The following is a 16,546-nucleotide window of genomic DNA, read 5'->3' on the forward strand; positions in this document are numbered from 1 at the left end:
CCCCCCAAACGAAGGACAATAAGGCTAACCTTGGCCAGTTGAGACTTTATTGTCTAAGTGGTGATAAGTAGAGAGTAGCTCTGCAATAGACTGGTTACTCCCTTTATCATCCACTATATGGTTACTTCCCTGTGGGGATGTAAACCACCCTGTTTGAAGTTTTTTAGCTAAGCAACATTGTGAAGATGTATTTTCAGAGTTTCTATCAGTAAGTTTTAGTTTAGAGCAGTGGGAATTGTCCACTGAACCTATTTGTAGTGATGGAAATGCCAGACAGGGATGCTGTCTCAGAAAAGCCATAGCTGGGCAAAAACTTTGTCCATATGGCTGGAAGAGAGAACAGGGATGCTGTTTCTCTTGAGTTGGAGCAGGGCAGGGATGCTGTCCTATGAGCTCCACACTAGGGCAGGGATGCTGTCCTAAGTGTTGTGAGGCAGTGCAGGGTTTCTGTAGGAGGCTGGACTGGCTTGTAGTGAGTACCAAGGGGTACTTGCACCTTGCACCAGGCTCAGTTATCCCTTATTAGTGTATAGGGTGTCTAGCAGCTTAGGCTGATAGATAATGGTAGCTTAGCAGAGCAGCTTAGGCTGAACTAGGAGACGTGTGAAGCTACTACAGTACCACTTAGTGTCATATGCACAATATCATAAGAAAACACAATACACAGTTATACTAAAAATAAAGGTACTTTATTTTTATGACAATATGCCAAAGTATCTCAGAGTGTACCCTCAGTGAGAGGATAGGAAATATACACAAGATATATATACACAATAGCAAAAATATGCAGTATAGTCTTAGAAAACAGTGCAAACAATGTATAGTTACAATAGGATGCAATGGGGAAACATAGGGATAGGGGCAACACAAACCGTATACTCCAAAAGTGGAATGCGAACCACGAATGGACCCGAAACCTATGTGACCTTGTAGAGGGTCGCTGGGACTATTAGAAAATAGTGAGAGTTAGAGAAATAACCCTCCCCAAGACCCTGAAAAGTGAGTGCAAAGTGCACTAAAGTTCCCCTTAGGACAAAGAAGTCGTGTTAGAGGAATAATGCAGGAAAGACACAAACCAGCAATGCAACAACTGTGGATTTCCAATCTAGGGTACCTGTGGAACAAGGGGACCAAGTCCAAAAGTCACAAGCAAGTCGGAGATGGGCAGATGCCCAGGAAATGCCAGCTGCGGGTGCAAAGAAGCTTCTACTGGACAGAGGAAGCTGAGGTTTCTGCAAGAACGAAAAGGGCTAGAGACTTCCCCTTTGGTGGACGGATCCCACTCGCCGTGGAGAGTCGTGCAGAAGTGTTTTCCCGCCGAAAGAACGCCAACAAGCCTTGCTAGCTGCAAATCGTGCGTTTGGTGTTTTTGGACGCTGCTGGGGCCCAGGAGGGACCAGGAGGTCGCAAATTGGACCTAAAGAGAGAGGGGACATCGAGCAAGAAAAAGAGCCCTCACTGAAGCAGGTAGCACCCGGAGAAGTGCCAGAAACAGGCACTACGAAGATGTGTGAAACAGTGCTCGCCGAAGTTGCACAAAGGAGTCCCATGACGCCGGAGACCAACTTAGAAAGTCGTGCAATGCAGGTTAGAGTGCCGTGGACCCAGGCTTGGCTGTGCACAAAGGATTTCCGCCGGAAGGGCACAGGGACCGGAGTAGCTGCAAAGTCGCGGTTCCCAGCAATGCAGCCCAGCGAGGTGAGGCAAGGACTTACCTCCACCAAACTTGGACTGAAGAGTCACTGGACTGTGCGGGTCACTTGGACAGAGTCGCTGGATTCAAGGGACCTCGCTCGTCGTGCTGAGAGGAGACCCAAGGGACCGGTAATGCAGCTTTTTGGTGCCTGCGGTTGCAGGGGGAAGATTCCGTCGACCCACGGGAGATTTCTTCAGAGCTTCTGGTGCAGAGAGGAGGCAGGCTACCCCCACAGCATGCACAAGCAGGAAAACAGTCGAGAAGGCGGCAGGATCAGCGTTACAGAGTTGCAGTAGTCGTCTTTGCTACTATGTTGCAGGTTTGCAGGCTTCCAGCGCGGTCAGCAGTTGATTCCTTATCAGAAGGTGAAGAGGGAGATGCAGAGGAACTCGGATGAGCTCTTGCATTCGTTATCTAAAATTTCCCCAGAGACAGAGACCCTAAATAGCCAGAAAAGAGGGTTTGGCTACCTAGGAGAGAGGATAGGCTACTAACACCTGAAGGAGCCTATCAGCAGGAGTCTCTGACGTCACCTGGTGGCACTGGCCACTCAGAGCAGTCCAGTGTGCCAGCAGCACCTCTGTTTCCAAGATGGCAGAGGTCTGGAGCACACTGGAGGAGCTCTGGACACCTCCCAGGGGAGGTGCAGGTCAGGGGAGTGGTCACTCCCCTTTCCTTTGTCCAGTTTCGCGCCAGAGCAGGGGCTAAGGGGTCCCTGAACCGGTGTAGACTGGCTTATGCAGAATTGGGCACCTCTGTGCCCAACAAAGCATTTCCAGAGGCTGGGGGAGGCTACTCCTCCCCTGCTTCCGCACCATTTTCCAAAGGGAGAGGGTGTCACACCCTCTCTCAGAGGAAGTTCTTTGTTCTGCCATCCTGGGCCAGGCCTGGCTGGACCCCAGGAGGGCAGATGCCTGTCTGAGGGGTTGGCAGCAGCAGCAGCTGCAGTGAAACCCCAGGAAGGGCAGTTTGGCAGTACCAGGGTCTGTGCTACAGACCACTGGGATCATGGGATTGTGCCAACTATGCCAGGATGGCATAGAGGGGGCAATTCCATGATCATAGACATGTTACATGGCCATTTTCGGAGTTACCATTGTGAAGCTACATATAGGTAGTGACCTATATGTAGTGCACACGTGTAATGGTGTCCCCGCACTCACAAAGTTCAGTGAATTGGCTCTGAACAATGTGGGGGCACCTTGGCTAGTGCCAGGGTGCCCACACACTAAGTAACTTTGCACCTAACCTTTACCAGGTAAAGGTTAGACATATAGGTGACTTATAAGTTACTTAAGTGCAGTGTAAAATGGCTGTGAAATAACGTGGACGTTATTTCACTCAGGCTGCAGTGGCAGGCCTGTGTAAGAATTGTCAGAGTTCCCTATGGGTGGCAAAAGAAATGCTGCAGCCCATAGGGATCTCCTGGAACCCCAATACCCTGGGTACCTCAGTACCATATACTAGGGAATTATAAGGGTGTTCCAGTAAGTCAATGTAAATTGGTAAAAATGGTCACTAGCCTGTTAGTGACAATTTGGAAAGAAATGAGAGAGCATAACCACTGAGGTTCTGATTAGCAGAGCCTCAGTGAGACAGTTAGTCACTACACAGGTAACACATTCAGGCACACTTATGAGCACTGGGGCCCTGGGTTACCAGGGTCCCAGTGACACATACAACTAAAACAACATATATACAGTGAAAAATGGGGGTAACATGCCAGGCAAGATGGTACTTTCCTACACAACCCCCCAAACGAAGGACTAGCCATGACCTGATGAGTCTTCATTGTCTAAGTGGAAATATCTGGAGAGTCCATCTGCATTGGAGTGGCTACTCCCAGGTCTATGTTCCACTGTATAGTCCATTCCCTGTAGGGATATGGACCACCTCAACAATTTAGGATTTTCACCTTTCATTTGTTTTAGCCAAAGTAGAGGTTTGTGGTCTGTCTGAACAATGAAGTGAGTGCCAAACAGGTATGGCCTCAACTTCTTCAGAGCCCAGACCACAGCAAAGGCCTCCCTCTCAATGGCAGACCAACGCTTTTCTCTAGGGGTCAACCTTCTACTAATAAAAGCAACAGGTTGATCCTGGACCTCAGAATTAAGTTGTGATAGGACTGCCCCTACTCCTAATTCAGATGCATCAGTTTGGACATAGAATTATTTAGAGTAACAAGGGCTTTTCAGGACAGGTGCAGAGCACATGGCCTGCTTCAGCTCCTCAAAAGCTTTCTGACAGTTTGCTGTCCATAATACCTTTTTAGGCATTTTCTTGGATGTGAGGTCATTAAGAGGGGCTGCAATGGAGCCATAGTTCTTAATGAACCTCCTGTAATACCCAGTGAGGCCTAGGAAGGCTCTCACCTGAGTCTGAGTAGTAGGGGGAACCCAATCAATAATAGTTTGGATTTTCCCCTGAAGTGGTGCAATCTGTTCCCCACCAACAAGGTGTCCCAGATAAACCACCTTACCCTGCCCTATCTGGCACTTTGAAGCCTTGATAGTGAGGCCTGCCTTTTGCAGGGCCTCCAAAACTTTCCATAGGTGGACCAGGTGATCATCCCAGCTGGAGCTCAAGACAGCTATATCGTCCAAATATGCTGCACTGAAAGCTTCCAGCCCTTGCAGGACTGTGTTCACCAACCTCTGAAAAGTGGCAGGTGCATTTTTCAAACCAAAAGGCATTACAGTAAACTGGTAATGTCCTCCAATGGTAGAAAATGCAGTCTTAGGTTTAGCATCTTCTGACAATTTGATCTGCCAATACCCTGAAGTCAAATCAAAAGTGCTTAGATACTTGGCAGATGCCAGTGTATCTATGAGCTCATCTGCCCTGGGTATAGGGTGAGCATCAGTTTTGGTTACCAAGTTGAGACCTCTATAGTCTACACAAAACCGCATTTCCTTCTTTCCATCTTTGGAATGGGGTTTTGGTACCAGTACCACAGGAGAAGCCCATGGACTGTCAGAGTGCTCAACCACTCCTAGTTCTAACATTTTCTGGACCTCTTGCTTTATGCAGTCCCTGACATGGTCAGGCTGCCTATAGATCTTACTTTTGACAGGTAAACTGTCTCCAGTATCTATAGTGTGCTCACACCAAGAAGTGGTACCTGGCACAGTAGAGAAGAGTTCAGAGAATTGATCTAGGAGATCTATGCAATTGTCTTTCTGCTCAGCAGTAAGACAATCAGCCAAAACTACACCTTCCACAAGAGCATCTTGATCTGTGGAAGAGAAGAGATCAGGTAGAGGATCACTGTCTTCTTCCTGTCCCTCATCAGTTGCCATGAGCAGGGTGAGATCAGCCCTGTCATAGTAGGGTTTCAGGCGGTTGACATGGAGCACCCTAAGGGGACTCCTGGCAGTGCCTAAGTCAATTAAATAGGTGACTTCTCCCTTCTTTTCAACAATTGTGTGGGGACCACTCCATTTATCTTGGAGTGCTCTTGGGGCCACAGGCTCCAAGACCCACACTTTCTGCCCTGGTTGGTACTGAACCAAAACAGCCTTCTGATCATGCCATTGCTCTTGGCTGGCCTGAAGGTTTTTACTGGCCTTTTTCATGTACTCAGCCATCCTTGATCTGAGGCCAAGTACATAATCCACAATATCCTGCTTAGGAGCTTTTAAAGGTTGTTCCCAACCCTCCTTTACAAGTGTGAGTGGACCCCTAACAGGGTGTCCAAAAAGAAGTTCAAAGGGGCTGAATCCCACTCCTTTCTGGGGTACCTCCCTGTAGGCAAAAAGGAGGCATGGTAGAAGGATATCCCATCTCCTGCGGAGTTTTTCAGGGAGACCCATAATCATGCCTTTGAGAGTTTTATTAAATCTCTCCACCAGTCCATTTGTTTGTGGATGATAGGGTGTTGTGAACTTGTACGTTACACCACACTCCTTCCACATGGCCTTAAGTATGCAGACATGAAATTGCTTCCCCTGTCTGATACTACTTCCTTTGGGAAGCCCACCCTGGAAAATATTCCCAGGAGGGCCTTTGCCACTGCAGGAGCTGTAGTGGTCCTTAAAGGAATAGCTTCAGGATATCTTGTGGCATGGTCCACTACCACCAAGATAAACCTATTGCCTGAAGCAGTAGGAGGGTCAAGGGGCCCACTATGTCAACCCCTACCCTTTCAAAGGGAACCCCAACCACAGGCAGTGGAATAAGGGGTGCCTTTGGGGTGCCACCTGTCTTGCCACTGGCTTGACAGGTTTCACAGGACTTACAAAATTCCTTTGTGTCCTCAGACATCCTAGGCCAATGAAACAGGGGAACAAGCCCGTCCCAAGTTTTCATTTGTCCTAGGTGCCCAGCTAAGGGAATGTCATGTGCCAGTGTTAGGAGGAACTTTCTGTACTCCTGAGGAATCACTAATCTCCTGGCAGCTCCAGGTTTAGGATCCCTATGCTCAGTGTACAAGAGGTTGTCCTCCCAGTAAACTCTGTGAGAGTCACTGACATCCCCATTAGCCTGTTTGACAGCTTGCTGTCTGAGACCCTCTAATGTGGGACAGGTTTGCTGTGCCACACTCAGCTCCTCTCTGGCAGGCCCCCCTTCACCCAAAAGCTCAGCAGTGTCTGCTTCCAGCTCCTCTGGTGTAGGTTCTGCACAGGGAGGGAATTCTTCTTCCTCAGAAGTTGAATCCACTGTAGAGGGAGGGATAGTAGGAAGTGGTTTGCTTCTACTAGCCCTAGCTTTAGGGAGCACTTGGTCCATTGTTCCAGGATCCAAGCTTCCCTGTCCTTTTTGCTTTTTGGCCTGAGCCCTTGTCAAAGCAAAAATATGCCCTGGGATGCCCAGCATTGCTGCATGGGCCTCCAACTCCACATCTGACCAAGCTGATGTCTCCAAATCATTCCCTAATAGACACTCTACAGGTAAATCTGAAGCTACCACAACTTTCTTTGGACCAGTTACCCCCCCCCAGTTGAGATTTACAACAGCCATGGGGTGGCTTTGTGTTATGTTGTGAGCATCGGTTACTTGGTACTGGTGTCCAAGTATGTGTTGTTCAGGGTGCACCAGTTTCTCAATCACCTGTGTCCCTGTAGGCCTGGACCTCAACACCATTTATTAGGGTTAGTTGCTTGTACTTCTCCAAGTTATGGGGGCAAGCAACCAAAGTGGCTAAATCAATAGCCCCTTCAGAGACTAAAGTAGCCTCTGTGGTCTCCCTAATCAGACCAACCCCAACTAAGTTACCAAAAGTGAGCCCAGCTACTCCCTTGGATTGGCTATTAGTAGGTTTGCTCCCACCACCACTGCTATTAGTAGGGACACTAGGTGTAGCAGTAGGGGTTGTACTGGTAGGAGCAGTGGTGCCTTTCTTTGGACAACTGGGATCTGTTGTCCAATGGCCTTTTATTTTACATAAATAGCACCATGGTTTCTTTTCCTTGTTCTGATTAAAAGAGGATTTGGGCCCACCACCCCCACCAGAGTGTTTTTGTGGGCCTGATGAAGACTCATTTTTAGATTTGTTCCCACCCTTGTCAGAAGACTTACCATCCTTCTTTTTGTTGCCATCTTTGTCACCCCCTGTATGAACTTTTCTGTTCACCCTTGTTCTGACCCATTTGTCTGCCTTCTTTCCCAATTCTTGGGGAGAGGTCAGATCAGAGTCCACCAAGTACTGGTGCAACAAATCAGACACACAATTATTAAGAATATGCTCTCTCAGGATCAAGTTATACAGGCTGTCATAATCAGTAACTTTACTGCCATGTAACCACCCCTCCAAGGCCTTCACTGAATGGTCAATGAAATCAACCCAGTCTTGTGAAGACTCCTTTTTGGTCTCTCTGAACTTTATCCTGTACTGTTCAGTGGTTAAGCCATAACCATCCAGGAGTGCATTCTTAAGAACTTGGAAATTATTAGCATCATTTTCTTTTACAGTAAGGAGCCTATCCCTACCTTTTCCACTAAATGATAGCCATAGGATAGCAGCCCACTGCCTTTGAGGGACATCCTGTACAACACAGGCCCTCTCAAGTGCAGCAAACCACTTGTTAATGTCATCCCCCTCCTTATAAGGGGGAACTATCTTGTGCAGATTCCTGGAATCATGCTCTTTTGCAGGATGACTATGGGGAATACTGCTGCTGCCACCATGGGTATCTAAACCCAACTTCTGTCTTTCCTTCTCTAATTCAAAAGACTGTCTATCCAAATCCAGCTGTTGCTTTTTAAGCTTCAGTCTGGTTTGTTCCACCCTCAACTTATTGAGTTCCCTCTCTAACATTCTGTCATCAGGGTTGGTGGGAGGGACATTTCTAGAAACAGAGCTATGATGGGAATGAACAGAAGGAAACCTGTCCCTTACAGAAGCCACCCTAACAGCTTGGTTTACAGAAACATTACTACCAGTATGGTGAGAATAAATGCTTTTGCTATGATGTGAGACAACACTATTTATATGGTGTGGCTCATCATCATTACCATCTATGCTAGATTGTCTAGTAATGGGCAGGCTAGGAAGTTTCTTTCCTGAATCTTTTCCTGGGGGAGTCCCTGAATCAGATTGAGAACTATTAGGTACTTTTTCAACAGATGAGGCACCTATGGCCTTATCCTGTTCTCTAAGCATGTTAAGTAACAGTTCCAAGGAAGGATTCTTCCCTACACTCAAACCTCTCTCTATACAGAGACTCCTTGCTCTTTTCCAGCTAAGGTTGTCATATGCAAGTTTGGACAGATCAACATTTTGGCCTGTGCCAGACATTTTCTAGAGAGAGTTAAAGTGATAGAAAAAGAGAAAAAAGTTTTCAGAACTTTTTGGAAAGACAGAAAAAAACTTTTTAAACTTTTAAGAACTTTTTGAAAGTTTGGAAGTACTTTTCAGCACTTAGAAAAGAGTGAAAAGAGGAAATGCAAAACTTTTTGGCTATGTGTATATACACTGACCTTGTTTTGTATATTTTTCTCTTATGAAAAGTACAATGACAAGAGTGGTAAGTAGTCTCAAAGCACTTATCCCACCACTGCACAACCAATGTAGGAGGCTGGACTGGCTTGTAGTGAGTACCAAGGGGTACTTGCACCTTGCACCAGGCCCAGTTATCCCTTATTAGTGTATAGGGTGTCTAGCAGCTTAGGCTGATAGATAATGGTAGCTTAGCAGAGCAGCTTAGGCTGAACTAGGAGACGTGTGAAGCTACTACAGTACCACTTAGTGTCATATGCACAATATCATAAGAAAACACAATACACAGTTATACTAAAAATAAAGGTACTTTATTTTTATGACAATATGCCAAAGTATCTCAGAGTGTACCCTCAGTGAGAGGATAGGAAATATACACAAGATATATATACACAATAGCAAAAATATGCAGTATAGTCTTAGAAAACAGTGCAAACAATGTATAGTTACAATAGGATGCAATGGGGAAACATAGGGATAGGGGCAACACAAACCATATACTCCAAAAGTGGAATGCGAACCACGAATGGACCCCAAACCTATGTGACCTTGTAGAGGGTCGCTGGGACTATTAGAAAATAGTGAGAGTTAGAAAAATAACCCTCCCCAAGACCCTGAAAAGTGAGTGCAAAGTGCACTAAAGTTCCCCTTAGGACAAAGAAGTCGTGTTAGAGGAATAATGCAGGAAAGACACAAACCAGCAATGCAACAACTGTGGATTTCCAATCTAGGGTACCTGTGGAACAAGTGGACCAAGTCCAAAAGTCACAAGCAAGTCGGAGATGGGCAGATGCCCAGGAAATGCCAGCTGTGGGTGCAAAGAAGCTTCTACTGGACAGAGGAAGCTGAGGTTTCTGCAAGAACGAAAAGGGCTAGAGACTTCCCCTTTGGTGGACGGATCCCTCTCGCCGTGGAGAGTCGTGCAGAAGTGTTTTCCCGCCGAAAGAACGCCAACATGCCTTGCTAGCTGCAAATCGTGCGTTTGGCGTTTTTGGACGCTACTGGGGCCCAGGAGAGACCAGGAGATCGCAAATTGGACCTGAAGAGAGAGGGGACGTCGAGCAAGACAAAGAGCCCTCACTAAAGCAGGTAGCACCCAGAGAAGTGCCAGAAACAGGCACTACGAGGATGCGTGAAACGGTGCTGGCCGAAGTTGCACAAAGGAGTCCCACGTCGGCGGAGACCAACTTAGAAAGTCGTGCAATGCAGGTTAGAGTGCCGTGGACCCAGGCTTGGCTGTGCACAAAGGATTTCCGCCGGAAGGGCACAGGGGCCGGAGTAGCTGCAAAGTCGCGGTTCCCAGCAATGCAGCCCAGCGAGGTGAGGCAAGGACTTACCTCCACCAAACTTGGACTGAAGAGTCACTGGACTGTGGGGGTCACTTGGACAGAGTCGCTGGATTCGAGGGACCTCGCTCGTCGTGCTGAGAGGAGACCCAAGGGACCGGTAATGCAGCTTTTTGGTGCCTGCGGTTGCAAGGGGAAGATTCCGTCGACCCACGGGAGATTTCTTCGGAGCTTCTGGTGCAGAGAGGAGGCAGGCTACCCCCACAGCATGCACAAGCAGGAAAACAGTCGAGAAGGCGGCAGGATCAGCGTTACAGAGTTGCAGTAGTCGTCTTTGCTACTATGTTGCCGGTTTGCAGGCTTCCAGCGCAGTCAGCAGTCGATTCCTTATCAGAAGGTGAAGAGGGAGATGCAGAGGAACTCGTATGAGCTCTTGCATTCGTTATCTAAAATTTCCCCAGAGACAGAGACCCTAAATAGCCAGAAAAGAGGGTTTGGCTACCTAGGAGAGAGGATAGGCTACTAACACCTGAAGGAGCCTATCAGCAGGAGTCTCTGACGTCACCTGGTGGCACTGGCCACTCAGAGCAGTCCAGTGTGCCAGCAGCACCTCTGTTTCCAAGATGGCAGAGGTCTGGAGCACACTGGAGGAGCTCTGGACACCTCCCAGGGGAGGTGCAGGTCAGGGGAGTGGTCACTCCCCTTTCCTTTGTCCAGTTTCGCGCCAGAGCAGGGGCTAAGGGGTCCCTGAACCGGTGTAGACTGGCTTATGCAGAATTGGGCACCTCTGTGCCCAACAAAGCATTTCCAGAGGCTGGGGGAGGCTACTCCTCCCCTGCTTCCACACCATTTTCCAAAGGGAGAGGGTGTCACACCCTCTCTCAGAGGAAGTTCTTTGTTCTGCCATCCTGGGCCAGGCCTGGCTGGACCCCAGGAGGGCAGATGCCTGTCTGAGGGGTTGGCAGCAGCAGCAGCTGCAGTGAAACCCAAGGAAGGGCAGTTTGGCAGTACCAGGGTCTGTGCTACAGACCACTGGGATCATGGGATTGTGCCAACTATGCCAGGATGGCATAGAGGGGGCAATTCCATGATCATAGACATGTTACATGGCCATTTTCGGAGTTACCATTGTGAAGCTACATATAGGTAGTGACCTATATGTAGTGCACGCGTGTAATGGTGTCCCCGCACTCACAAAGTTCAGTGAATTGGCTCTGAACAATGTGGGGGCACCTTGGCTAGTGCCTGGGTGCCCTCACACTAAGTAAATTTGCACCTAACCTTTACCAGGTAAAGGTTAGACATATAGGTGACTTATAAGTTACTTAAGTGCAGTGTAAAATGGCTGTGAAATAACGTGGACGTTATTTCACTCATGCTGCAGTGGCAGGCCTGTGTAAGAATTGTCAGAGCTCCCTATGGGTGGCAAAAGAAATGCTGCAGCCCATAGGGATCTCCTGGAACCCCAATACCCTGGGTACCTCAGTACCATATACTAGGGAATTATAAGGGTGTTCCAGTAAGCCAATGTAAATTGGTAAAATTGGTCACTAGCCTGTTAGTGACAATTTGAATTAAATGAGAGAGCATAACCACTGAGGTTCTGGTTAGCAGAGCCTCAGTGAGACAGTTAGGCACCACACAGGGAACACATACATATAGGCCACAAACTTATGAGCACTGGGGTCCTGACTAGTAGGGTCCCAGTGACACATAACAAACATACTGAAAACATAGGGTTTTCACTATGAGCACTGGGCCCTGGCTGTCAGGATCCCAGTGAGACAGTGAAAACACCCTGACATACACTCACAAACAGGCCTAAAGTGGGGGTAACAAGGCTAGAAAGAGGGTACTTTCTCACATAGGGGCAACACAAACCATATACTCCAAAAGTGGAATGCGAACCACGAATGGACCCCAAACCTATGTGACCTTGTAGAGGGTCGCTGGGACTATTAGAAAATAGTGAGAGTTAGAAAAATAACCCTCCCCAAGACCCCGAAAAGTGAGTGCAAAGTGCACCAAAGTTCCCCTAAGGACAAAGAAGTCGTGTTAGAGGAATAATGCAGGAAAGACACAAACCAACAATGCAACAACGATGGATTTCCAATCTAGGGTACCTGTGGAACAAGGGGACGAAGTCCAAAAGTCACAAGCAAGTCGGAGATGGGCATATGCCCAGGAAATGCCAGCTGTGGATGCAAAGAAGCTTCTACTGGACAGAAGAAGCAGAGGTTTCTGCAGGAACGAAAAGGGCTAGAGACTTCCCCTTTGGTGGACGGATCCCTCTCGCCGAGTCGAGTTGTGCAGAAGTGTTTTCCCGCCGAAAGAACGCCAACAAGCCTTGCTAGCTGCAAATCGTGTGGTTAGCGTTTTTGGATGCTGCTGTGGCCCAGGAGGGACCAGGAGGTCGCAAATTGGACCAGGAGGTAGAGGGGATGTCGAGCAAGACAAGGAGCCCTCTTAGCAGCAGGTAGCACCCAGAGAAGTGCCAGAAACAGGCACTACGAGGATGCGTGAAACGGTGCTCATCCGAAGTTACACAAAGGAGTCCCACGTCGCCGGAGACCAACTTAGAAAGTCGTGCAATGCAGGTTAGAGTGCCGTGGACCCAGGCTTGGTTGTGCACAAAGGATTTCCGCCGGAAGTGCACAGGGGCCGGAGTAGCTGCAAAAGTCGTGGTTCCCAGCAATGCAGTCTAGCGAGGTGAGGCAAGGACTTACCTCCACCAAACTTGGACTGAAGAGTCACTGGACTGTGGGGGTCACTTGGACAGAGTTGCTGGATTCGAGGGACCTCGCTCGTCGTGCTGAGAGGAGACCCAAGGGACCGGTAATGCAGCTTTTTGGTGCCTGCGGTTGCAGGGGGAAGATTCCGTCGACCTACGGGAGATTTCTTCGGAGCTTCTAGTGCAGAGAGGAGGCAGACTACCCCCACAGCATGCACCACCAGGAAAACAGTCGAGAAGGTGGCAGGATCAGCGTTACAGAGTTGCAGTAGTCGTCTTTGCTACTATGTTGCAGGTTTGCAATCTTCCAGTGCGGTCAGCAGTCGATTCCTTGGCAGAAGGTGAAGAGAGAGATGCAGAGGAACTCGGCTGAGCTCTTGCATTCGTTATCTAAAGTTTCCCCAGAGACAGAGACCCTAAATAGCCAGAAAAGAGGGTTTGGCTACCTAGGAGAGAGGATAGGCTAGCAACACCTGAAGGAGCCTATCAGAAGGAGTCTCTGACGTCACCTGGTGGCACTGGCCACTCAGAGCAGTACAGTGTGCCAGCAGCACCTCTGTTTCCAAGATGGCAGAGGTCTGGAGCACACTGGAGGAGCTCTGGACACCTCCCAGGGGAGGTGCTGGTCAGGGGAGTGGTCACTCCCCTTTCCTTTGTCCAGTTTCGCGCCAGAGCAGGGCTAAGGGGTCCCCTGAACCGGTGTAGACTGGCTTATGCAGAATTGGGCACATCTGTGCCCAAGAAAGCATTTCCAGAGGCTGGGGGAGGCTACTCCTCCCCTGCCTTCACACCATTTTCCAAAAGGGAGAGGGTGTAACACCCTCTCTCAGAGAAAGTCCTTTGTTCTGCCATCCTGGGCCAGGCCTGGCTGGACCCCAGGAGGGCAGATGCCTGTCTGAGGGGTTGGCAGCAGCAGCAGCTGCAGTGAAACCCCAGGAAGGGCAGTTTGGCAGTACCAGGGTCTGTGCTACAGACCACTGGGATCATGGGATTGTGCCAACTATGCCAGGATGGTATAGAGGGGGCAATTCCATGATCATAGACATGTTACATGGCCATATTCGGAGTTACCATTGTGAAGCTACATATAGGTAGTGACCTATATGTAGTGCACGCGTGTAATGGTGTCCCCGCACTCACAAAGTCCGGGGAATTGGCCCTGAACAATGTGGGGGCACCTTGGCTAGTGCCAAGGTGCCCTCACACTAAGTAACTTTGCACCTAACCTTTACCAGGTAAAGGTTAGACATATAGGTGACTTATAAGTTACTTAAGTGCAGTGTAAAATGGCTGTGAAATAACGTGGACGTTATTTCACTCAGGCTGCAGTGGCAGGCCTGTGTAAGAATTGTCAGAGCTCCCTATGGGTTGCAAAAGAAATGCTGCAGCCCATAGGGATCTCCTGGAACCCCAATACCCTGGGTACCTCAGTACCACATACTAGGGAATTATAAGGGTGTTCCAGTAAGCCAATGTAAATTGGTAAAATTAGTCACTAGCCTGTTAGTGACAATTTGGAAAGAAATGAGAGAGCATAACCACTGAGGTTCTGATTAGCAGAGCCTCAGTGAGACAGTTAGTCACTACACAGGTAACACATTCAGGCACACTTATGAGCACTGGGGCCCTGGTGAACAGGTTCCCAGTGACACATACAACTAAAACAACATATATACAGTGAAAAAATGGGGGTAACATGCCAGGCAAGATGGTACTTTCCTACACATGCCACCAGATATCCTGAAGCAATTCCTCTAAGGACCACTACAGCTCCTGCAGTGGCAAAGGCCCTCCTGGGAATCTTTTCCAGGGTGGGCTTCCCAAAAGAGGTGGTATCAGACAGGGGAAGCAATTTCATGTCTGCTTACTTAAAGGCCATGTGGAAGGAAAGTGGTGTGACATACAAGTTCACCACACCCTATCATCCACAAACAAATGGACTGGTTGAGAGGTTTAATAAAACTCTCAAAGGAATGATAATGGGACTCCCTGAAAAACTCCGGAGGAGATGGGATGTCCTGTTACCTTGCCTCCTTTTTGCTTACAGGGAGGTACCCCAAAAAGGAGTGGGCTTCAGCCCCTTTGAACTCCTATTTGGACACCCTGTAAGAGGTCCTCTAACACTTGTGAAGGAGGGTTGGGAACAACCTTTAAAAGCTCCTAAGCAAGACATAGTGGACTATGTACTTGGCCTAAGATCTAGGATGGCTGAGTACATGAAAAAGGCCAGTAAAAACCTTCAGGCCAGCCAAGAGCTCCAAAAGCAATGGCATGACCAGAAGGCTGTTCTGATTCAGTACCAACCAGGGCAGAAAGTGTGGGTCTTGGAGCCTGTGGCCCCAAGAGCACCCCAAGACAAATGGAGTGGTCCCCACATTATTGTTGAGAAAAAGGGAGAAGTCACCTACTTGGTTGACTTAGGCACTGCCAGGAGTCCCCTTAGGGTGCTCCATGTCAATCGCCTGAAACCCTACTATGACAGGGCTGATCTCACCCTGCTCATGGCAACAGATGAAGGACGGGAAGAAGAGAGTGACCCTCTTCCTGATCTCTTCTCTTCCACAGAACAAGATGCTCTAGTGGAAGGTGTAGTTTTGGCTGATTGTCTTACTGCTGAGCAGAAAGACCACTGCATAAATCTCCAGGGTCAGTTTTCTGAACTTTTTTCTACTGTGCCAGGCACCACTTCTTGTTGTGAGCACACTATAGATACTTGAGACAGCTTGCCTGTCAAAAGTAAGATCGATAGGCAGCCTGACCATGTCAGGGACTGCATAAAACAAGAGGTTCAGAAAATGCTTGAACTGGGAGTGATTGAGCACTCTGAAAGTCCATGGGCCTCTCCTGTGGTACTTGTACCAAAGCCTCATTCCAAATATGGGAAAAGGGAAATTAGATTTTGTGTTGACTACAGAGGTCTCAACCAGGTAACTAAAACTGATGCTCACCCTATACCCAGGGCAGATGAGCTAATAGATACACTGGCATCTGCCAAGTATCTAAGCACCTTTTATTTGACTGCAGGGTATTGGCAGATCAAGTTATCAGAGGATGCTAAAGTAAAAACTGCATTTTCTACCATTGGAGGACACTACCAATTCACAGTAATGCCCTTTGGTTTGAAAAATGCACCTGCCACTTTTCAGAGGTTGGTGAATACAGTCCTGCAAGGGTTGGAGGCTTTTAGTGCAGCATATCTAGATGATATAGCTGTCTTTAGCTCCACCTGGGATGATCACCTGGTCCACCTGTGGAACGTTTTGGAGGCCCTGCAGTAGGCAGGCCTCACTATCAAAGCTTCAAAGTGCCAGATAGGGCAGGGGAAAGTGGTTTATCTGGGACATCTGGTAGGTGGAGAACAGATTGCACCACTTCAGGGGAAAATCCAAACTATCATAGATTGGGTTCCCCCTACAACTCAGACTCAAGTGAGAGCCTTCTTAGGCCTCACTGGGTACTTCAGGAGGTTCATAAAGAACTATGGCTCCATAGCAGCCCCTCTTAATGACCTCACTTCAAAGAAAATGCCTAAAAAAGTATTGTGGACAGCTAACTGTCAGAAAGCTTTTGAGGAGCTGAAGCAGGCCATGTGCTCTGCACCTGTCCTGAAAAGCCCCTGTTACTCCCAAAAATGCATTGTCCAAACTGATGCATCTGAATTAGGGGTAAGGGCAGTCTTATCACAACTTAATTCTGAGGGCCAGGATCAACCTGTTGCTTTTATCAGCAGGAGGTTGACCCCTAGAGAAAAGCTTTGGTCTGCCATAGAGAGGGAGGCATTTGCTGTGGTCTGGGCACTGAAGAAGTTGAGGCCATACCTGTTTGGCACTCACTTCATTGTTCAAACAGACCACAAACCTCTACTTTGGCTAAAACAAATGAAAGGTGAAAACCCT

The sequence above is a fragment of the Pleurodeles waltl genome, chromosome 11 (assembly GCF_031143425.1).
Source record: "Pleurodeles waltl isolate 20211129_DDA chromosome 11, aPleWal1.hap1.20221129, whole genome shotgun sequence".
Classification (NCBI taxonomy): Eukaryota; Metazoa; Chordata; class Amphibia; order Caudata; family Salamandridae; genus Pleurodeles; species Pleurodeles waltl.